Source organism: Odocoileus virginianus, chromosome 17 (genome assembly GCF_023699985.2).
Source record: "Odocoileus virginianus isolate 20LAN1187 ecotype Illinois chromosome 17, Ovbor_1.2, whole genome shotgun sequence".
Classification (NCBI taxonomy): Eukaryota; Metazoa; Chordata; class Mammalia; order Artiodactyla; family Cervidae; genus Odocoileus; species Odocoileus virginianus.
The window spans coordinates 17,817,669-17,833,285 of NC_069690.1; the positions used below are offsets into that span (position 1 = coordinate 17,817,669).

Here is a 15,617-nt window from a genome sequence, read left to right on the forward strand (position 1 = left end):
TTACATTTCAAACCTCTGATGTGGCAGTTACAGCTCTGCGGCTGTTGTTGAAAAGCAAACTTCTGAAATAAGATCATTTCTGACTAATTATGCACTAAGCTCAGTTTTGTTGAAGGCCCTCTTAAGTCATCTCAAATTCTAACTCTTCTATTTGCGGGCTAAAACCTTAACCCAGCTATCCTTGTGATCCTTGAGCCTGTGGTCAAGTGGAAAGGACTGTACTTCCCATCATTCTTAGGATGTGGACCAGAAAATTCACTTGTGGTGGTTGTGAAAATGCAGATTCTCGATCTGCACCCTGGACGTATTGACCCACAGCCTTTGGAAGTGGAGTTAGAAGGGTGATTTTTAACAGCTTTTAACCGTGGTGTTGGAGAAGACTCTTGAAGGTCCCTTGGACTGCAAGGAGATCCAACCAGTCCATCCTAAAGGAGATCAGTCCTGGTTGTTAATTGGTAGGACTGATTTTGAAGTTGCAACTCCAATACTTTGGCCACCTTATGCGAAGAGATGACTCATTTGAAAAGACCCTGATGCTGGTAAAGATTGAGGGCAGGAGGAGAAGGGGACAAAAGAGGATGAGATGGTTGGATGGCATCACCAACTCAATGGACATGGGTTTGGGTGGACTCTGAGAGTTGGTGATGGACAGGGAGGCCTGGCATGCTGCAGTTCATGGGGTCAAAAACAGTTGGACATGACTGAGCGACTGAACTGAACTGAACAATAGCCAATCAGGCTATTTTGAGACGCACTCAAGTATGAGAGTCAGTGTGTTCATTTCTCACCAAGTAAGCTCAATATCTCCCCTTACACAGGCGTCCTAGGACCTCCATGTCTAACCAGCTGATCTTCACCTCAGCTCTGACTCTGCTCCTAGGAATAGTCCTAACCTCAGGCAGAAGAGAATAGAACTGGAATGATTCTGTTTTGTTTCAAAGAACTGTGTCCTTTGCTTTTTGGGGATGTTTATTTTCTCTTGGAAATCTGAGCACCACCACCCCGACTCCTGAAATCTTGGGCCTTCATGGTATTCTTGCTGTCTGGGGACCTCTTAATGTCTAACTTGGTTGGCTGCCTGCCTTCATGGGCATCCTGTTATGTCCCACCCTGGGGTTCTATTGTTTTATGGTGCCTGTTACCTGGGAGACCATGCTAATTTGATGACTGCCCTCCAGACTGACCCTTCTCCATTTGTGCTCGAATCTGGATCTTCTCTCTCCTCTCCACCCATCCACTCCTACTGCTGGTCTTTGTTCTGTGCTGGTGACTGGATTTATTTCTCAATGCAAGTCCCATTCTGCTCACTGGATCCCTAAAGATGATATGAGAAGATTGGCTATAATAACTTAGGTTTCTCTTGGGCTTATTCCTCTCAGTTCAACAATGGAGGTTGAACGCATTGAGTCTTCTTGAGTCTCAGTAGAGCTGTTTCTAATTAGTATCAGAGAATTTTCTGTGTGCTGCTTTATCTGTACTTACCTTGTCCTCATTTCTTCTTAAAGTGTTGAGGACACTTTAAGGACAGAAATAGTCAGTAGTACACTAATGATCTATTACTATAATGTCTATATCACATTTAAAATTCAAATGGTGGTGGTTTTTTTTTTTTTTTAAGTCAGCTTGATCAAAGTCCTCTACTTCAGAACCAATAGCCTCTTTGAAGTCACAGAAACACTTAAATATGGTTAAAACTCAAATTTAGAATTTTGATTACTTGAAAAGCTTAATTTCCAACTTGCCTAAACAGATTCACCAAGATAAGAATTTAGGGTTTGGGGACTTCCCTGGTGGGGACCAGTGGCTAAGACTTCACGCTCCCAATTTAGGAGGCCTGGGTTTGATCCTTGGTTAGGGAACTAGATCCCACAAGGTGCAATTAAGAGTTCCCGTGCTGCAACTAAACATTCTGCATGCTGCAACAAAGGTCCTGCATGCTGCAACTAAGACCTGATACAGTCATATATATATATATATATACACACTTTAGGATTTTTCTTACAGAAATACAGTGTACTTGAATTACTAATTCTACAGAGTCATTAGAAAATCTGGAGTTCTGAGATACAGAAGATTGTGTTTTTCAAAGATGACCACACAGTATCTCCCACCTCACGTACCCCTCTCCCCCCAAGTAGCATTCTTGAATTCTCCTCCCCTTAAAGTTGGGCTAGTCTTCATGACTTCTTGCAATTGTAGAATGTGGCAGAAGTGACGTTCTGGGACTTTCAAGGACAGGTCATAAGAAACTTTGCACTTCTACCCAGGTCTCTTGAAATGCTTGCTCTGGTACAAATCAGCCACCAAGTAAGAAAGCCAACGTTCCTGAAACAGCCATGTTGTGAAGAAGCCCCATCTAGGCACATGGAGAGAGACAACCATGCTACCCAGCCCCTATCTGCTCCAGCCATCCCAGCCCGGGTACCAAACTTGTGACTGAAGTCACCCTCTTGAGTATGAGTTAACAAGGAATCTAGGCATTCTTCAAACAGTTCTTTCAGTTTGTTGTTCTGGCTAGTCAGAGGTTGTGTTACTGGCAACTGTGGCCTTAAAGAGAGTCCTGAGTCTCCAGAATGGCAAGTGTTTTCAGTTTAAGTGTTTTGATATGTTTCCTGCCCCTTCAAGAGTTTCTGTGCTGCAGGATTCCTGGCTGACTTGGCAGCAGCTGTTCCCACACATCTAAGGCTGGTTGTCAAGGAGTTTCAGATGCTGATGAACATAACAGACTGGAAAATGCTAGCCAGTTTTTTTGCAACATAAATCCACCCTTTTCTTGGCTCCCCTGGGACTCTTCTCTGCTTTACCATCAGCCATATGGAGTTCTGCTGAAGTTCAAACCAGAAGGCTGAGAAAGGGTTTGATTGCACACAGGAGAGATCATGTTGCACTGAGATTTCTGATACTCTCGCTGAGGTCACGGGGAAATTGTCCTACAAATGCGGCTAAGCTAGGGCCACTCCTGAAGGTCAGCCTTTAGAAGCATTTCTTTCAGCCCTATCTGGCTTTAACCACTGAGGCTACAGCTTGAGGATTCACTGAAATGCATGTATAGTTGCTCAGTCATGTCTGACTCTTTTGCGACCCCGTGGGCTGTAACTCGCCAGGCGCCTCTGTCCACAGGATTTTTCCAGAAAAGAATATTGAAGTGGGTTGCCATCCCCTCCTCCAGGAGATCTTCCCAACCCAGAGCTCGAACAGGAGTCTCCTGAATTGCAGGCAGATTTTTTTTTACTGTCTGAGCCACCAGAGAAACCCAAGGATTCACTAAGGCCACACAGTGAACAAAAATACGTACTTCCTAATTCAGGGATAACTACAGAGGGACCACCTGAAGTTTCTAGGCCCGTTGGTCTAACACAGACAACTTTGCAAAATAACACAACCAGCTTTGCTGTTGGTTGAGGAGGTTGGGCTGTTAAATATTGCAAGGGAGAGGGTGTTGGGATCCCTGTTAGCATCTTCATCCTCTTATTTCTTTAGTCATAGTCTTTGGTAACTTTTTGAGGCAGTAGATGGGGTTAGCTATTGTAGAAAGGATTAGCTCAGGGTTACTTTTTGCCTTTCAGTGGTAAAGAATCCACCTGCCAATGCAGGAGATGCTGCTTCAATCCCTGGTTGGGAAGATCCCCTGGAGAAGGAAATGGCAACCCACTCCAGTATTCTTGCCTGGGAAATCCCATGGACAGAGGAGTCTAGTCCATGGGATCACAAAGGAGTTGGACACAACTTAGTGACTCAACAACACTTTTTGCCTCAGTGCAGGCTATTGTTGAAAGACCATCCACACCCATCTGATGCAGAGCCAGGGCAGCGGAGAACACACAGAAAAGCTCTTATTAAACTTTGTTCCTAGCTCCCACCAGTGTTTACTGGGAAGATTGTGGCAACAGAGGCAATCTCTAGCCAGCAGTTTCTTGGCTTGGGGATTGAGAAAAAATAATTTACTTGGAAAATAATGCAATAATGGAGGAGGAAATAAAGGGGTCTCTTCTTCCCCTATGCCTCAGGGCAGCTAAGCTCACTCAACACAATGAAGACCCAGCACGGCCAAAAGAGGGCAGGGGGATCTCTCCTTAACTAATTTACTTACCCAACTTTGCTCCTCTTTGTGGCTATGCCTTGCTCTATACATTGAAATTTTTGTTCGTCATGACAAGAAAATACCAGTGAGTGAGAACATTGGTGGTGTCCTCTTGGTTTTCCAAGCCTTCATCTACAAAGCCCCTAAAGACAGCACCACAGTTTAAAGGTGCCAGTGCAAATATTTAAACATAATTACACAGCACGTTCCCCTTGAGAAGTACATCTTGCATTTGAGAAGTCAGTTCAGTAAGTCTAAAACTTCAGAGCAAAGAAAAATGTCATTTGTACCATGGTGAAATGTGGCCTGTGTATAAAGGACTGCTTCTGTCAAAGCAACTGAGTAATACCACAAATTTAAAAGGAAACAATTTGCTGATTCACTGCATCCTGGATCAAAATTGCAGAGTTGGTTTCATGAGCACAATGAACCAATGGAGAAACCTGGAAAAAGTACTTGCTACTCTTTTCTCTTTTTATTTTTTCCAAGTAGGGATAAATGGAAATTCTGGCTGTGGTAGAATTTGTAGGTTTTTCAGTGAGGCCTTCCCTATTCTTCCTCCCTCCCCCAAAGCCCAACTACATGAGACTATCATTTTGGTTTTTATTGTCCAAAGAAAGCAGGGTAGGGTGGCTAGCCTAGGAGTTCAGCTCTGGGTATTAATCCCCAAGGTGACTTAACATCTTCCTATTGAGACTCCACCCACAAACTACTCTGATCTTTGAGGGCCTGGATGTCATGGAGAGAGATGCTAAGCTTCTGAAGAATATCTGTAGTATTATATTTCAATATTTGTGGGATATTCACAAATTTTATTGGTAGTATGTTTTCTAGTTCACAATGAAACCATAGCTACCTTTGCTATTTAATAATACAACTAATTTGCTTATTAAATTCAGCTTTTAAAAATTCATATGCACTCTGAGGGCTTCCCAGGTGGCCCAGTGGTAAAAAAATCCACCTGCCAATGCAGGAGATGCATGAGATGTGGGTTCTATCCCTGGGTAGGTAAGATCCCCTGGAGTAGGAAACAGAAACCTGCTAAACTATTCTCTTGCCTGGACAATTTCATGGATAGAAGAAGAAACCTGGCAGCCTTCACAAAGAGTCGGACACAACTGAACACATGCACATGCATGTATGCACTCTTTGAGGCATTGCAAATTGAAAAAAGTCACAGAAACACTTCTAATTTTCAACCACTTTTAGCAAAACAAATAGGGGCACATTCAGTACCTTTGGAAGATGCGTTCATTATTAATAAATCTATAGAAGTCTTTGCAGTTAATGGTTCTCGTAAGTCCATACGGTGTATAGTGCATGGATAAATAAAGACGTTTCTTGTGACAATCTTGCTGAAAGGAGAACACCTATATAGTAAAGAAGCAGTGGAGAAAATCTCCACCACTACCACCCCAACCAACCAAAAATGAACACCCTATGGCAGTCATTGGAAAAAGTAGAAACACTCTCAGAGACGTGAGGTCTGCAGAATGGTTGAGGCATAGAATGACATAAGCAATACCATAACACAGAAAGATGAACTCATTGAGAAATTGAGACATGTGGCTAAGCTCTGCCAGAACCCCTCAAAAACCCAGAGGGCAAGAAAAATGGGGCATATCTAAGGATGCAGAGAAAAAGGTCTGTGACAGGGGTCTGATGATTCTGTTTGCTCACAGCAGAAATACTTAAAAATAATTTTGGGGCCTTCCAAGTGGCTCAGCTGCAAAGAAGCCGCCTGCTAATGCAGGAGATGTGGGTTTGATTCCTGGGTCTGGACGATCCCCTGGAGAAGGAAATGGCAACTTACTCCGATATTCTTGCCTGGGAAATCCCATGAACAGAGGGGCCTGGTGGGCTACAGCTCATGGGATCGTAGAAGAGTTGGGCACAACTTAGCAACTAAACAACAATACAGACTAACAAAAACAACAACAAAACTCTGCCTTTGTGACAGAATCACTGTTTTCCTTTAAGTTATCCAATTTTTATAAAAGTATTGAACTGGGAGAATGCCATAAGTTAGTTTATAAGTTAGGTTGATTTTCTTTATACAGTTTACAGTTTTGCTTGTTTTTTGTGTTTGATATGATCAACTTTTACTAAGTTCATTTTTATAAAGAGATTATTTCTGATGGATTTTCCTTAATAGGAGATTTTTATGACTATTTTTTGTTTCCTAACTTTTGTTGACATGGAGAAGGCTGGGGAGAAAGAGACACAGTGGTTTTGGTTTGGAGGCAATTTTTTTGTTCTGTTGTTTATATCCCATGTCGTACAGTGGAAAGAATGATGAACTTCATCTATGAATGGCTTAGGAGAAAAAAGGGGACCTAAAGTTAATTTATAATTAAAACTTTTAAATATATATACTATATTAAAAATATATATAGTCCTTCCTTTTATATGACTTTCCCTGAAGGGAAAAAAAAAGTTATACTAAATAGAAATGGTTTGTTCATCTAAAATCATTAACTTTCTTGGCTCCACCCCAGCACTTTTTTTGTAATTAAAAAAAAATGTTTGGCTGTGCTGGATCTTTGTTGCTGCATGGGGTTTTCTATAGTTATGGTGAGCGAGGGTTACTTTCCAGTGCAGTACATGAGTGCTTTTCTTAATACTCAAAATTCAATGTTTCCAGCATTACCTACCCTCTATTGAATGGCATGCTTTGTTCTCACTTGTTAAACAGTGTAAATAGCAATTCTCGGATTCCACTGTGATGATAAGAGAGAAACTTAAGTCTACCTACTTAAAAAAAAAAAAAAGTAAAAGCAAAATTCACCTAAATGCCAAGAGGTAGGAAAATAAATCAGATTGCTACAGAGGTGATTCATTTGGAGGCCTTTTGTTTTCTTTTAATAAGATGCTGATTGAAAATGAAAAGGCTCTGAATCCAAAGCCTAGCTCTGCTACATTTTATCAAAAATTTATGGAATACAATTTCAGAAACCTCAGCTTATCCAGCAGTTATCTTAATTTGGGCAGTAGAAAGGGTGGGCAAATATCCCTGATGATGGACCTCTAGGTAATTTCCAAGAATTAAATAGTGCTGTTCTTCTTTTTTTCCTCTTACAAGTCATTTTTCCCAGAGTACACATGGCCCCAGGATAGTTAGCTGATTTTTCCATTGTTCTCTTGGTACTGGGGCAGGATACATACTTGAATCCTGAATTATTTACTTATTATGATAATAATAATTACTCAAAATTCCCTCCCTATGTGTTTCTGGATAGGGTGAACCATAAAAGACATTCTTACATAAATTTGGGGTTTGGAAGCAAAAAGTAGCCGCATCGTAGCTCACATTGTTGCTTACCTGCTGGCTTACCTTGTTGGCATGGGACAGTGGCTGGACCTACACCTGCGCAACCTTCCCGTGAATCGTTCTCCAGCTTTTGCAGTTCCTGAGCTAGATACATACTGAGGGGGACAGCTTTTCCTTGATCTATACCATCAAGGTCAGAGGCAGTGGGACCTGACATGATTTCAGTCTGTCCTCCTGGGGTTTTAGCTCAAGTTTTAGCTCAAGCTTGTAGGTTCCAGGTTGTGCTTGGTTTGCCTTACTTTATATCTTTTTTTTAAAAAAGACTTACTGCTTTATTTTTGGCTGTGCTGGGTCTTTGTTGCTGCATGTGGGCTTTCTCTCTTTGCCACGAGCAGGGGCTAATCTTCATTGCCATGCAGGGGCTTCTCATTGCCATGGCTTCTCCTGTTGCAGAGCATCGGCTCTAGGCACGCAGGCTTCAGTAGCTACGGCACGTGGGCTCAGCAGTTGTGGCTGAGAACTGGGCTCTAGAACACAAGCTCAGTAGTTGTGCCACATGGGCTTAGTTGTTCCAAGGCATGTAGGATCCTCCCAGACCAGGGATTGAACCCATGTCCCCCACATAGGCAGGAAGATTCTTATCCATTGTACCACCAGGGAAATCCTCGTTACTTTATATCTACTTCCTCTTCCAAGCTGCCTTCCCTAAAGTCTTCAAGCTCCAGGATTAGGTGTGACAGCTTTACAGAGACTCCTTAAGTCACACAATTGTGTAAGATTCTATATGATGCATATAGAATACACATACACACACACACAGCTCTTAGTGGGTTCTGCTTCTGTGGGTTCTGAGTCTGTGATTGAATCCTGGATGATTGTATTATATATACTGATTTTATAGTTGGGTAAATACGTTATTTTGGGGGATTTGTGCAAAAACAAACTTTATCATTCAGAATAGTGTATTGTAGGTTGGTTTGTACGTGGAAGACTAATCAATTAAACTCAATACCTGAATTTTGAAGAATCATAAATTTGATCAAATAAACAGCTTGTTCATCTCTTTAAGTTTTCACACTTTCCTAGCTTATATAAAAATTGCTCTGGGATAAAATAAAGAGATGATATACATATTCTTCTTAGAAATACAGGGGTAAGAATCAGAAGAGATCAATTTAAGCAGATGAGTGGTTGCCTCTGGGTGGCCGGAAATGATGATGAGTGGGATCCAAGACCATCAAGGAGATGGTGTTTTTGGTAGAAGTCTTTTTAGCATCATTTGACTCCCTAAACTAGACACATGAAGCATTTTGATAAAAATAAACTCTGATTACAAGAAAGTTTTCATAAAAAGCCAAGTCCATGCCATCTATTTGTAATAGGGCAGGCAAGAGGAAAGGAAATAGGAAAGGTTATCATTTGAGTTGGACAACAGAGTTCAGTTCTGGAGAGATTCCAATACAAGTTGAAAGGAAGGTCAAATCTGTGGAGGAATATGAAACAATAAGATTTCAAGGGATAAGACAATGAGCTCTTCCTTCTTTAAGAGTCCTTTGCTACAGAAAGAAAATCTTGGCAAGAAGTTTCTCCTCCCCAGCTGCCTTCTCTTTTCTTTTTTTTTTTTTTCCATTTATTTTTATTAGTTGGAGGCTAATTACTTTACATCATTGCAGTGGTTTTTGTCATACATTGAAATGAATTAGCCATGGATTTACATGTATTCCCCATCCCGGTCCCCCCTCCCACCTCCCTCTCCACCCGATCCCTCTGGGTCTTCCCAGTGCACCAGGCCCGAGCACTTGTCTCATGCACCCAACCTGGGCTGGTGATCTGTTTCACCCTAGATAATATACATGTTTCAATGCTGTTCTCTTGAAACTTCCCACCCTCGCCTTCTCCCAGAGTCCACAAGTCTGTTCTATACATCTGAGTCTCTTTTTCTGTTTTGCATATAGGGTTATCGTTACCATCTTTCTAAATTCCATATATATGTGTTAGTATACTGTAATGGTCTTTATCTTTCTGGCTTACTTCGCTCTGTATAATGGGCTCCAGTTTCATCCATCTCATTAGAACTGATTCAAATGAATTCTTTTTAATGGCTGAGTAGTATTCCATGGTGTATATGTACCACAGCTTCCTCATCCATTCGTCTGCTGATGGGCATCTAGGTTGCTTCCATGTCCTGGCTATTATAAACAGTGCTGCGATGAACATTGGGGTGCACGTGTCTCTTTCAGATCTGGTTTCCTCGGTGTGTATGCCCAGAAGTGGGATTGCTGGGTCATATGGCAGTTCTATTTCCAGCTTTTTAAGAAATCTCCACACTGTTTTCCATAGTGGCTGTACTAATTTGCATTCCCACCAACAGTGTAAGAGGGTTCCCTTTTCTCCACACCCTCTCCAGCATTTATTGCTTGTAGACTTTTGGATAGCAGCCATCCTGACTGGCGTATAATGGTACCTCATTGTGGTTTTGATTTGCATTTCTCTGATAATGAGTGATGTTGAGCATCTTTTCATGTGTTTGTTAGCCATCTGTATGTCTTCCTTGGAGAAATGTCTGTTGAGTTCTTTGGCCCATTTTTTGATTGGGTCATTTATTTTTCTGGAGTTGAGCTGGAGGAGTTGGATCCTCTATGACCCACATCCCAGAATTTTAGAAATAAAAGCAAAAATAAATAAATGGGACCTAATGAAACTTAAAAGCTTTTGCACAACAAAGGAAACTATTAGCAAGGTGCAAAGACAGCCCTCAGATGGGGAGAAAATAATAGCAAATGAAGCAACAGACAAAGGATTAATCTCAAAAATATACAAGCCTTCTGTTTTCTGTATCTTCTGAACTGAATGAATGGAAACTTAAGAAGTTATTGAAACAAGATAACACATTGAAGCATCTCCTTCCAGAGCCATGTTTCATGGACTTGAGGAGCCTTAAGTTCTGGGACTGGAACAGTGACGGCCATAAACAATAATTTTCATTTAAGAAAAAACTTCTGATTCCTTTCACAGCTTGATTATATTTTAACCTCAATCATTTCCTTTTCATGACTCAAGTCCTTGGATTTCAACTTCTTGCCAATCCTTCTACCTTCTCAATTTGGCCTTTCCCTTAGCATTTATTATGTTCCACCCAAGTCCATATATAGAAACATAATTTAGAAATATCAGGACAAATTTAAGTGAAGGCATTGGTGAGAAAAGTTAGGTAGTTAACCCTTTTACAATACCTTCCCCCAAAGGAGTAAATGCAAGAGAGGTTTTAAAAGAGAGAAAATAAGATAAGTTTGGGAGGAAAGCAACAAGAAAGACATAAGGAAAATTTCAGGGAAAATGGTTCTTTTTTTTTTTTTTCATGTTTTTTAAATACTTTATATGGTAAAAATACAGCAAAAATATTTTTTGTTCAAAGAGAAAAAAATATACTGCTATGGTCACGGTTCTAAGGATGATTTAAGTAGTCTCTGGCTCCTCAACCATGCACTGTAGTGTAGGCCGACTTCAACCACGGCTACTCCAGCTTCAGTCATTTATCAAAGCTAAAATCATACTGTAAAGATACATGAAGGAACAGCAGGTGGAAACCAAATTTGATCACGGCTTCTTTCCTGTGTGATTTCAGCTGCCCTCGATTGTGTATTTCTGTTGGATCAAATGCTCCCGCGTTACCACTTGGCACCATAATGTCCCGATATATATTCCAGGCTGCAACAGGCAAGTTGAGAAGGATGATGAACCAGTGCAATGAAATGAGCATTAGTACAGTGACAAGAGTATGGTCAGCCAATTCTGGAATTACCCACTTGATTCACTTTGAGCACCATGAGCTAGCATTAATGTAATCACATTCTAAATCAGACGATGTAATTATGAAGTACACCCAAAGGAAGATGAGCGCGCAACAGTTGAGGAGAGAGAAGAGGAACACCACCGCCTCCATCCTCCTCCGCCGCCGCCCTGGGAAAATGGTTCTACTTTGGCAGAAGAAAAACAAATGGTGTATTCATCAGCTTTACTGGTCCTATTTCAAAGAAATAAAATACTAGGTATTATATTACTAATTCACTTATATCTGTTTTATAACTGCCTGCTCCTCCATCATTCAGAGTCTCTTCCTCAAATCATTTGGTAATTCCAGCTGCATAAATTTCTAAGGAGTCCAATGAAGCCTGAGAGCTGAACAGAAACTATTACATTACTAGCCTGCCTTTACACATAGTTTTTCCATCTAGAGGCATAAAGCATTTCACACATACTTTCTCTTTTAGTCAGCAGGCATTTCTAAGGCTGAAACAGAAGGCTGCATATCCTAAGTCATGTGAATCATCAGCAAGAGAGACTCAAATTCCAGACTTCAAGTTTCAGACTTTTCCCACTGAACTTTGCTACTTCTCCAGACCCAAATGATGTACTTTCCAGACTATGGTTCCTTCTGCTCGATGACTGGTTATCTTCCTGATTTCTAATTCTCCAAGGGCTCCCTCCTAGAGACCTTTTTTTAAGGTCAATTTCATTCTGTTATCAACTCCTTTGGGCACAAATCCTCCACTAGTTACAAATTCAGTTAATGTCTGGAACTTCTCCTCAAAGAGAAGAAACTTTGATTTCACGGTCACATTTGCAGGTTCTTTCCTTTGATGAAAATTGTCTGCACCTGAAGACAAGCTCCTTTCTCAGATACACTCAATTCCTTCTTGCCTTCCTCAAGTTTTAATTCCTTTTAAGAGAGGTTTGTTTGAAATCACTTTGGGTTTGAAATCACTTTTTTTTTTTCCCCAAGAGGACAAATCAAGAGCTTGGCAAACAATGAGAGGTTTTATTTGTTGGCTTAGTCACTGACTCAAGGACTTTCATTATTCCTTGCTGTTATGTTGAATACACTTTCTTTGTGCTTTCAAATTGTCTGTCAATAAAACTGAAATCACTCCAGTGAAAATTACTAGTTTAAAGCACTGATATCAGAGGGTGTCCCAACTTCTTAAACATCATTTACCACCCACAATCCTTACATTTATTTACAAAAAAGGAAAATGATTAGAATTTGTACGTATATGTGTGTGTAGCAGGCTGTGTTTGGGGGTGAAATAAATGGTAAATGAATTATCCAAAATCAATGATGTCATCAGACAAGCCATTGAGAAGGATGTGTCACTTGCTAGCTCCTCATGTGATATGGGTCTATTACCTTTGGGCCATATTTCAATAAACAACATTGAAAGATGGAGGAACCTTTAGTTCCCCATTTGAAGTTATTCCTCAGATACTTTAAAAAGCTTGTGCATTAAAATATATGATACGTGGACCATGGAGATGGGGGCACCATGGCTTAGGCAGTGTGAGCACTGTAGGGCAGCACATCCATGGGGGTTGAAGGAGAAAGTGTTTATGAAGGACCTGCTGAAATGGGAAAAGATGATGATATTCTCCAGGGCAGCAGGCTGCTGGGGGAGCTGCTGTCCAAAAGGAGCAAGAAGGAGCATTAAGCCTCTGTCTCCCACTTGACTGAGGGCACTGCCAACTCAAGGGACGGGAGAAGACGCTGGGATACACGCAGGAGGTGCTCCAGGCAGAGGACCCAGGCTAAGGAGCTGCAGAGAGGAGAAAACTGCCCTGTCCTTCCCCCCTTGTCATCTCCTGTCCCCCACTCCCTGCCGTCTTTTCCTCTCCCCCACACTCTGCTCCTCATTCCAAGTCCTTTTGAATTCCTGTTTTCGTTTTGTTTTATTTGTTTTTGTTTGTACCTCGAGGCATGTGGGATCTTAGTTTACCAACCAGGGCTTGGAACCCACCCCTCCACACCCTTCCACCCCCGCATCAGAAGCTCAGAGTCTTAATCTCTGGGCCACCAGAGAAGTCCCTGAACTCCTGGTTATTAAGATGTCTCCCCTCATTTTAGGTCCTTTCACTCTCCCTCTTAACAGCCTCCCTCTAAGCAGGTTCCTCTCAGCCTACACTTGCCTCTCCACCCCTCAGTAAAGGCATTCCTGGTGAAGTTTAGGAGAAAGTCAAGTCAATTTATAAACTATCTCTCATATGGATCATTTCTACGAATGAAAAAAATTAATCTGGTTTATGTTGATTCTTAACAGCATTTAATTTTGAAATTTCAATTTTTTAAACCAATTTCTCAGAGTTTGCCATTGCTCTAATAATGTCACAGCATGATGCAAAATGGGTTTCCGTGGCGGCTCAGACACCTGCAATGTGGGAGACCTGCGTTCAATCCCTGGGTCAGAAAGATCCCCTGGAGGCGGGCCTGGCAAGCCACTCCAGTATTCTTCTTGCCTGGAGAATCCCATGGACAGAAGAGCCTGGCAGGTTGCAGCCCATGGGGCCACAAAGAGTCAGACACAACTGAGTGACTAAGCACATGTGATGCAAAATAAAGATAAGGGCTAAATGGTACTTATGCAGGGAAGAGAGATGGAGTTACGGGGCTACTACATGAATCCACTTGAGTTCCTGGAGGAGGCAGTGAGAAAACTAAGGAAGCCCATGACTGGACAGAGCAAACGGGGTTGATAATGGCTCAGGATCCTTTGATCTTTTGAGTAGTATTATATTTCAAACTGGTGGCACAATAAGCCTAGAACCCAGGTCTCTGAATGTATAATTTCATGGTGTCAGTGAAGCACATGAGCTTAAGAAGGGGCGTTCATGTGCTGCCTCTGCCTCTAACCAGTATGTGAATTTGTAAAATTACTTAGTCTCTTTGAAATTGTGAAATGGGATATGAGCACTGGGAGGATTAAATCAGCTAACCTGGCAAGGACCAGACTCAGTTTAAAGGCTAGCCTCTGCCCCACCCTCCTCAACCCTCTGCTTGACAGCTGGAGCAAACCATAGTCAGTTCAGTTGCTCAGTCGTGTCCAACTCTTTGCGACCCCATGAATCGTAGCACGCCAGGCCTCCCTGTCCATCACAAACTCCCGGAGTTTACTCAAACTCATGCCCATCGAGTCGGTCATGCCATCCAGCCACCTCATCCTCTGTCGTCCCCTTCTCCTCCTGCCCCCAGTCCCTCCCAGCATCAGGGTCTTTTCCAATGAGTCAACTCTTCACATGAGGTGGCCAAAGTATTGGAGTTTCAGCTTCAGCATCAGTCCTTCCAATGAACACCCAGGACTTATCTCCTTTAGGATGGACTGGTTGGATCTCCTTGCAGTCCAAGGGACTCTCAAGAGTCTTCAACAGCACTGTTCAAAAGCATCAATTCTTCGGCGCTCAGCTTTCTTCACAGTCCAACTCTCACATCCATACATGACCACTGGAAAAACCATAGCCTTGACCAGACAGACCTTTGTTGGCAAAGTAATGTCTCTGCTTTTTAATATGCTGTCTAGGTTGGTCATAACGTTCCTTCCAAGGAGTAAAGTGTCTTTTAATTTTATGGCTGCAATCACCATCTGCAGTGATTTTGGAGCCCCAAAAAATAGAGTCAGCCACTGTTTCCACTGTTTTCATATCTATTTCCCACGAAGTGATGGGACCAGAAGCCATGATCTTAGTTTTCTGAATGTTAAGCTTAAAGCCAACTTTTTCACTCTCCTCTTTCACTTTCATCAAGAGGCTTTTTAGTTCTTCTTCACTTTCTGCCATAAGGGTGGTGTCATCTGCATATCTGAGGTTATTTATATTTCTCCTGGCAATCTTGATTCCAGCTTGTGCTTCCTCCAGCCCAGCGTTTCTCATGATATACTCTGCATATAAGTTAAATAAGCAGGGTGACAATATACAGCCTTGACTACTCCTTTTCCTATTTGGAACCAGTCTGTTGTTCCATGTCCAGTTCTAACTGTTGCTTCCTGACCTGAATATAGGTTTCTCAAGAGTCAGGTCAGGTGGTCTGGTATTCCCATCTCTTTCAGAATTTTCCACAGTTTATTGTGATCCACACAGTCAAAGGCTTTGGCATAGTCAATAAAGCAGAAATAAATGTTTTTCTGGAACTCTCTTGCTTTTTCGATGATCCATCGGATGTTGGCAATTTGATCTCTGGTTCCTCTGCCTTTTCTAAAACCAGCTTGAACATCTGGAAGTTCATGGTTCACGTATTGCTGAAGCCTGGCTTGGAGAATTTTGAGCATTACTTTATTAGTATGTGAGATGAGTGCAATTGTGCGGTAGTTTGAGCATTCTTTGGGATTGCCTTTCTTTGGGATTGGAGTGAAAACTGACCTTTTCCAGTCCTGTGGCTGCTGCTGAGCTTTCCAAATTTGCTGGCATATTGAGTGCAGCACTTTCACAGCATCATCTTTCAGG

The 15,617-nt window shown here is 41.8% G+C and overlaps 1 pseudogene; it reads right to left on the reverse strand.

The window, feature by feature from the left end:
* Positions 1-10,692: 10,692 nt before the first annotated feature.
* On the reverse strand, positions 10,693-11,289 carry LOC110135304 (protein cornichon homolog 4 pseudogene; annotated as a pseudogene).
* Positions 11,290-15,617: the final 4,328 nt, after the last annotated feature.